Source organism: Polypterus senegalus, chromosome 1 (genome assembly GCF_016835505.1).
Source record: "Polypterus senegalus isolate Bchr_013 chromosome 1, ASM1683550v1, whole genome shotgun sequence".
Taxonomy (NCBI): Eukaryota; Metazoa; Chordata; class Cladistia; order Polypteriformes; family Polypteridae; genus Polypterus; species Polypterus senegalus.
In genome coordinates this window covers 30,798,117-30,806,233 of record NC_053154.1, presented here as the reverse complement: position 1 = coordinate 30,806,233, position 8,117 = coordinate 30,798,117, and positions in this window count along the sequence as shown.

Sequence of the window (8,117 nt, the reverse complement as noted above, 5' to 3'; positions counted from 1 at the left end):
ATGCGGAAGTCTTCTTCCATGCTCTCTGGCTCGAACAGGAGCGTCCCATTGTCTACGGGTAAGTCTCCTTTCTCCCTCGGAGCCTCCAGGTGATCATCTCCGAGGTACATGCACGGGATAAAATGTGTTATTTTAAACGGGTCATCGATGACATTCCCGGCACGTACCTCAGAGCGATCGTCGTTCCCTGGATGTTTCTCCGGACTTGTGAGGCCACTCAGCTAAACAGATCTAAAACAGAAGCCATTTTAGTTGGCACACCACACCAGCTTTGTTCCACTACCATCACCAGTATCACCTTTTCTGGAAAAAAGATACCTCTTTCTACATTTGTTACAAACTTTGGTGTTAAAATGGATTCTCAACTAACTTTTGACACCCACATTAAACATCTCTGTAAGTCATCTTTTCACCATCTCAGGAACATTGCTAAACTCCGTCCAACAATTACCCTGGCAGATGCAGAGAGGCTTGTCCATGCCTTTGTCTTGTCCAGGCTGGATTACTGTAATGCGCTCCTCATTGGGATTTCTGGCAAGAGTATCCAGAGACTCCAGTACATTCAGAACAGCGCGGCCAGGATCCTGATGAGGGTGAGAAAGCTTGACCACATCACTCCTATCTTGAAAACCCTTCACTGGCTCCCTGTACCACTTAGAATTGAGTACAAGGTTTCCCTCCTTACCCATCAGTGCATTTATGGATCTGCTCCCCTGTATTTACAGGAACTCCTTATCCCTCATACTTCCTCACGCACCCTCTGCTCTGTGCATATCAACACTCTTCAAGTTTCCAGAACTAAACTTAGCAGTATGGGTGATAGAGCCTTTTCTTCGTGGCCGAGGCTGTGGAATTCCCTCCCCGACTACTTGAGAGCCCCACAGTCGATTGATGCCTTCAAACAAAACCTAAAAACTTACCTTTTTAGAAAGGCTTTTTGTTAAATTATTTCTATAGATTTTTTTTTGTTTGTTATTTTATTCTTTTTTTGTAGCACTTTGAGATTGTTAAATATAAAGCGCGATATAAATAAAATCTATTATTATTATTATTATTATGTAACTCCTTCCAAGCATCGTCCATTACGAGCATTGCTGTCCCGCTGGCGATACTGCTTTGCTTGCCCTTCTTCCTTCCCATTCCGGACTTGGTGAAGGTAGGTTCCGCCATTGTTGCTGTATGTCTGAACGTTGTCGTCAGGGGGTTCTCTGCCCACAGAAAATTTAGATACAGGTCCTCTGCAAACGACGCTAGAGAATCCTGCCAACTACGCCACTGTGACAGGGGGCGCTATTGCTCCCTTGAACCCCTGTCCAAGACTCCAGACACCAATGAATAACTTTCAAATTATTACATTTTATTATTTTTTAAATATGGTTAATTACTCACTGTAATGTAAAGCAGTTAGTTCTATTATGCATATATAACAATTACCATGACAATAAAAATCTGTTTAAATTGTACATCTGTATCCCCATACGCGAGTGGCAGAACTGCAAAGAGGCCTAGTATGTAGCGCAGCCCCGGGGGTTGGCGAGCAGGGTGAAAAGCCCCCTAGTAAATAATAAAGAAGGAAAATAGAAATGTAATTTAAGAAAACACAGCCTCAATGAAAAACGGTTTGGAATTTAATGAAATGATGGAGTGTATATTGCCAACAACTCTATCCTAAAGTCTCTCAAGAGTTTTTCAATAATAGTTAACTGACAAGTAAAAGCATGTTATGGAGTATGCATGTCAGTTTCCAAAGTGTAGCAACAGTACATTGATACAGTAATCTCCTCAAGGAAGTAAAAGCAGCAATTCCATGCAATTGGACGTGATTCTTCAGTTTGCTATCAAAAGAGTTCCTGCATCACAAATGACTGGATGTTCCATTCAAGCGTCTCCATCATTTCGTATATTTTAGGCGGACTGTTTGACTTCCTGCTGCACTTTTGAAAGCTGACACAATGATATCAGTAAACAGTGCCGGGTAGAGGCGTAGCAAACTAAGTGCATATATATGCATTGTAAATCAATACAGAGTGACAAATACAGAGGAAAATAGTAAAAAAACTACTGTTAGCTGGGGGACTGCACAGTTAACTAGTTATTCAAATACATCTTTAACTGTACTTGAACAATGAGAGGAGAATCCTAGCAAGAAATGCAACTCCTCAAAACAATGAGACCCCTAGGATACATTTTGAAAATCTTTAATCAACACTCCAGCTCAGCTGGTGGTACAAAATGCATTTTTACACTGATCTCCCACTTACCAATAAAATTACAAGCAGAAGAGCAAAAATGAAATTCTTTCCTTCCTTCACATTTGTATCTTTTCCTGTACCTTGCTAGTATCCCAGAATGCCATGTTTTAAGTCTAAAGCTCATAATAACATTTTGGGAAACTTTTTGCACATAGCAATGCCTCCAGTTCCTTTCTATGGTTTTCCCTAAACAAAGAGTCAGTGAGAAATACTGTATATCTAGTATGATTGTGGTCTGTAAAATATGCTTTCTAGAATTATACATTTTATTAGACTAGAAGAGTTTCTGATTTTATTAACAATTGCAATAGGCTGCATCATAACAGCTTATTGACGGATTTTGTGACCTTCCATCTATTCCTTGTATTCCTTATAGTGTCATTAATGTTTAGGTATGTACTCTGAGGAAATCCCAACTGATTGCACCAGGCCCGGTCTTAGGTATTATGGGGCCCTAGGCGAATGGGGGATCCAGGGGTCCCCTGAGGGGGGTGGAGCCCCCCGAAAGCTCTGCGAAATGCGTGAAAATTAGACCAAGGAGACATTTTCTTGTAACATTACGAGGTCATCACCCTGCGTCCCTTTTTCGCCCGGAGTAGTTAGCTGCTACAATTTAGCCAGTTTGAACTGTTTCCATTGGGCACCACGTGGCGGTATGTAGCTAAGCCCAGCTTAGTTTTTTTGTATTTTTTCTTTTAGTTTTTTTGTCCTTTTTTATTTTTTGGGATATTACCAGCACAAACTCTCACAAAATTAAGCAAAGCTCCTCTCTGAGATGCAATGAAAGCATCAGTATCGGCTTTTTTCTTTTGTTTAGCTTCTCCAGATTCGTATTTATGCTTCGAGGAAATATTGACAGACAGGGGTTTCGTTCATTCTCGCAACTCAGATTGCGGTTCTGCCTTCTTGCTCCCGTGCCACCTGCTGCCACTGACGAGGTGGAAGGATTTATGAGATCTTGACTTCTTCTTTCTTCTTCGACGAATGATGATGAGGGCTGATTCACTGATGTGAATGTTCGACCCATAGAGATCTTGACTCAAACCGCTCCGCTTTTATAGACAGCCGCCCACGCGGACACGCCCCCGCTGGCCCACGTGATTTAAACATACAAGGGGAGGGGCGGGCCGGGGGCCTGGCCGCCGTCGATCCAGGGCCCCCCGGACGCCGGGGCCCTAGATGGTCGACTACTTCGCCTATGCCTAAGGCCGGGCCTGATTGCACATATTTTAAATTGTAAATCAGAAGGATCAGTGCAGTAAGAGTCAAGATAAACAAACTATTTACTCAGGGAAATTTTAACAATTGTAGCTACATTTGCAGCTCTCACAGTGGATTCTGTATTTATTATCAACTAGTTTGTATCTTCCTTGGAAATGTTTCACTTCAACTTTGTAACAAACAAATTTTGCAAATTTTCCTTGTTTTTACTAGTAGCACTTCATTTAAAGTAACAGTATACTGTAGTATGTCAGAAAACAGGACATTACCACCAAATACAGACTCACTTGCAAAAGGAACTTCCCATCTCCAAGCCCATGCTATCAGAAATACAATATTCTCAAAACAATGCAAGGTTTTGGCAGGGGAAAGTGTACAGGGTGGTCCAGATCTTATTATGCAGATCCAGATCATCCGGATGACTTTGATTTATGCGGGGACAATTCCAGTTCGGCGTGAAGATGATTCTTCATGTCGTTAATTCGCACACTTCTCGATGGTCCGGGATTTTACAGGTGATTTTCTATGTAATAAACTTAAGTTATAGCGTAATGAAAATTGCATAATTAGATCTGGACCACCCTATACAGTATGATTCTGGTGTAGCGGTTAAAGCTTTGGACCTCCATTTGTGAGGTTGAGGGTTCAAATTCTTCTACTAACACTGTGGCCCTGAACAAGTCACTTAACCTGCCTGTGCTCCAGTAGGGAAAATCAAAAAACAAATTGTAACATTTGTATGTCCTCGGTGTTGTAAGTAGCCTTAGCTAAAAGAATCAGCAAAATAAATATTTGTAAATATAGTTAAAATGTAAAGTAACATGCATTAAACCATAGAAACACTCCTAGCTCTACATAAATATTCTATATCTATTTCTCCCTCTCGCTCTCCGCAACTTTCACAGCCTTTTTCTGGGTTCACCAAGGTTGTCTGGTTCATCCCCTCCTCGCCCCCCAAACTTCGTAGGAGTATTGTAAAGCAGATTTTTTTTTTTTTTTTTTTTTGGGCAAAGACCCACAATTGTCTCTGGAATATCCTGAAACTGACAAAAGTAATTAGCACCCATTATTGTTTATTCTGTATTTAGCAAAAATCAGACTTTAAAGTTTTGAATCAGAACCTCAGAAATACAATACAACAGTACATATTGTACATTGTATTGTTCTTACACTGTGCTCCTTCCTCACCAAGTGCCAGTGCAGAGCGCTGCGACACAAAAGGCAAGAGCAGATTATACAACTCGCTAAATAATGAAGTAACACATATGAGGATACGGATTTGGTTGAATACATCAAAAACTACACTTATATAAATGAACATCAATGTCTGTCTATCAGCTAATTGTAGAACCAGATGGTAGAAGAGGAGTCAGAGAAGCCAACCATAGTCAGAGCCCTGGAGACCTTCCCCCCTTATTTATTCTACAGCTGAGTCAATGGTGGGCCAGCCACTCCGATGAAAGGCCCCTTCTATCCGATGACTCCAGTGCTACTTTATCAAGTCAAGTCAAGTTGGGGAGCATGCACTGGTACAGTGTGTTCCCACACCCTCTACACGATGAAACAAGTCGTGGTCCTAGTTGGCAACCCCCCAGCAAACAAGCGGTCCAGTCCCACCCTCCGGAAATGAAAGACAGACTTTCATTGCTGTCATTGTGTCCGAAACAAGCACCAAAAGGAAAGGAAACCATCTAGATCAGGCATGTCAAACTCACTACCATTGGTGGGCCGCTTCGACTGCCATACGTGTGTCAGCGGGCCGCACTGTAACAAATACTATTATACTATTATACAAAGTTACAGTAGCTTTCTTTCCAATACTGAAAACTTTAAAAAATGTAACACTTAAAGTTTAAAGAAAAGCAATTTATTTGCATACAATCTCCGTACAACAGCGTACAATTACAGTCTTAGCCTCTTAGCTAGGTCCTTATATTATAGTAGCTCAGTCGGTAGAGCGGGTGGTCCAGCAATCGGAGGGTTGCAGGTTCGATCCTGGCTCCCGGCATGAGAATGCAGCTGTTGTGTCCTTGGGCAAGACACTTAACCTACCTTGCCTGCTGGTGGTGGTCGGAAGGATTGGTGGCGCCAGTGTTCGGCAGCCTCACTTCTGTCAGTGTGCCCCAGAGCAGCTGTGGCTACATAGTAGCTTATCATCACCAGCGTATGAATGTGTGCGTGAATGGGTGAATGACTGTTGTGTTGTAAAGCGCCTAGGGGGGTTCTTGAACTCTAGTTAGGCGCTATATCAAATACAGGCCATTTACCATATTATATTCATTGCTTATATAGGAGTCTTACAGTGTGAGATTTATTTATTTTGTCCCGACACTTGGCATCTCTTGTTAGTAACCAGTTTGTCAATATCAGGCTTGAAATCTTGTGCAACTGCAACTTTTATGAGGGATGAAGGTTGCTCGACAGTAAGTCTTGAGCGATGTTGGGTTTTGGTAGCTTTCATTAACGAAAACAATTGCTCACAAAGGTAAGTGCTTCTGAACATAGACAGTACTCTCGATGCCAACTTGCGGATCTGCACATACGAGGGTGGCAGGTAAGCATACAAGCCTGGCACACCAATTTCATTGTATTTTGCCATCAGAATAGAATCTGACTGCAGTTCAATCAATTCCATTTGGATATTCTCAGGTGCATTCTCAACGTTGTAAGAGTAGGGTGAGGTAAACAGCACAAAGTCCTGTTCGTGTGAACTGAAATCCGATATGCAAAAAGCCCCCTGACCTACACTAATTATACAAACTCAAAATCACAAAAATCTGTTAATAAACAACTCACCAACCTCTCGCGTCCACTTCAGGTCTTCAGCTGTAGTCTGCACTAACTGTTCGTTACAATACTAGCACAAAATTACATAAAACTAGAGCAACAAAATGTGAAAATATGCGAGCTATTACTACTCGTGATGGTCAGTTCTGCCCAGTGGCCAGTCTCAGCAGCCCAGCCAGTAGTGTAGCCCAGTGGTCTGCAACCTGTTTGACACCAAGGACCACTTTATTAGAAGCAAATTTTTCCAGGGACCAGTGGGTTGTTGGAGGTTGGAGTTTATGGGGTGATTATGAGCGGGTTTGTAGGGCAGTTTTATACACAATTTACATTACATTTCTATTATTATTAAGTTATAATTCAGTAATAGAAATTATACAGCTTACCATAATGCAGAATCAGTGAGAGCCCTGAGCTTGTTTTCATGCAACCAGATGATCGATCCCATCTGGGGAGGATGGAAGACAGTGACATGCGAAGTGTGTTGCTTATGTTCAGTATACTGTACTCCGTAATCTCGTTTTGGTTGCTGTCACTACAGAAAACGTGCATCACAAAGATAGGATGTTGGAAATGGAAGCAGCTTCAACAGCTTCTTTCGCATTACAGTGGAACCTCGGTTTGCGAGCATAATTCGTTCCGGAAATGTGCTCGCAATCCAAAGCACTCGTATATCAAAGCGAATTTCCCCATAAGAAATACAGTAATCCTTCGCTATATCGCGCTTCGACTTTCGCGGTTTCACTCTATCGCGGATTTTAAATGTAAGCACATCTAAATATATATCACAGATTTTTCGCTGGTTCGCGGATTTCTGCAGACAATGGGTCTTTTAATTTATGCTACACGCTTACTCAGTTTGTTTGCCCTGTTGATTTCATACAAGGGACGCTATTGGCGGATGGCTTAGAAGCTACCCAATCAGAGCATGTATTACATATTAACTAAAACTCCTCAATGCTATAAGATATGCATCCCGCGCGGAGCTTGATTGTTTGCTTGTCTCTGCCTCTCTCTCACCCTCTCTGATATTCTTTGCGCCTGACGGAGGGGCTGTTTGCACAGAGGCTGTTTGCTTAAAAGATACTGACACTCCTCTAAAAAAAATGCCGCTTTATTGCGGTGCGCGGCATATTTAAAAGCACAAAAGCACACGTATTGATTTTTTGATTGTTGCTTTAATCTCGCTCTCTCTCTCTGACGTTCTCTGCGCCTGACGGAGGAGATGTGAGCAGAGGGGCTGTTTGCACAGAGCCTGTTTGCTTAGAAGATACTAACGCTCCTCTAAAAAATGCCGTGGCAAACTTAAAAGCACAAGTATTGATTTTTTGATTGTTTGCTTTTCTTTGCGAGCGCTCTCTCTGAAATTCTCTGCTCCTGAAGAGAAGATCTATTTGCATTCTTTTAATTGTGAGAAAGAACTGTCATCTCTGTCTTGTCATGGAGGACAGTTTAAACTTTTGACTAAAGAGTGTTATTTCATGTCTAGAGGGCTCTAATAATGTTAACAGTGTGGAGAGTTTATAAGGGCTTAAAATATATAAAAATAACTACACAAACATATGGTTTCTACTTCGCGGATTTTCGTCTATCGCGGGGGGTTCTGGAACGCAACCCCCGCGATCGAGGAGGGATTACTGTAATGGAAACTCAGATGATTCGTTCCACAACCCAAAACTATTCATATAAAAATTATTAATACAAAATATAAAGTAAAAATACATAATACAAATTAACCTGAACTTTACCTTTAAAAAGAATCATGGCTGGTGTGAGTTTCTAAACTCATGTGGGATTCCACCCAACGGGACGACAAGCGAGAGAGCGTCCCAAAGAAATCGCAGTCTCCCAGCGCTGTAG